Below are 647 nucleotides of genomic sequence, written 5' to 3'. Positions count from 1 at the left end.
AAAGCTACTGGCCGAAGGACTTCCCTGTCTGGGCTTCCTGCGGCCGGCCCTCGCTCCTCCTCCCACTTCTCGGCATCTCCCCGGCTTTTTCCGAAGCCCGATCCAGTTTTAGCTTCGGCGTCGGAGCAACCCGAGACCTTGCAGCTTTCGGCTACGCCAAGGCAGCTGCTCGCAGCTAATTTGGTCCGTGGGCTCTGGCACCCAGCTCCTGCCGCCCGTCCACGCATCGGCACTGAGGCTTTTTGCTTCTCTCGAAGCAGCAAGATTGGGTGTTGGGTTGTCCATACTCCCCAGGCATGTCTTCTCCACTCCTGTCACTGTGCATCCCTGTCTTGGAGACTTCACAGCAGCTCCATCCTCACTGCCGATGCTATTGCTGGCATCCTTTCGAGGTGCTTTGGATGGCTGCTCTTTCCTCCCATCAACATCCCTCTGGCACCTTAATCAGCTCATTAGCCGGACACAGGAGCTCTTGGCACATGGTTGGAACTGTTTAGGTTTCTGGTATTTTTTTCTTTGATGGAAATTAAATGTGCTATACAGGTAAAAAAATAACACGGATGGACTGTGTCATTGCTCCGGGAAGGGATAAGCATCCAAAAATGATGTAGCTCCATCCCAGTGAGCACTCAGGTACTGCTGCATCC

The sequence above is a fragment of the Calidris pugnax genome, unplaced genomic scaffold (assembly GCF_001431845.1).
Source record: "Calidris pugnax isolate Ruff unplaced genomic scaffold, ASM143184v1 scaffold14, whole genome shotgun sequence".
Classification (NCBI taxonomy): Eukaryota; Metazoa; Chordata; class Aves; order Charadriiformes; family Scolopacidae; genus Calidris; species Calidris pugnax.
The sequence above is the reverse complement of the archived record's forward strand: the minus strand, read 5'-3'. Positions refer to the sequence as shown.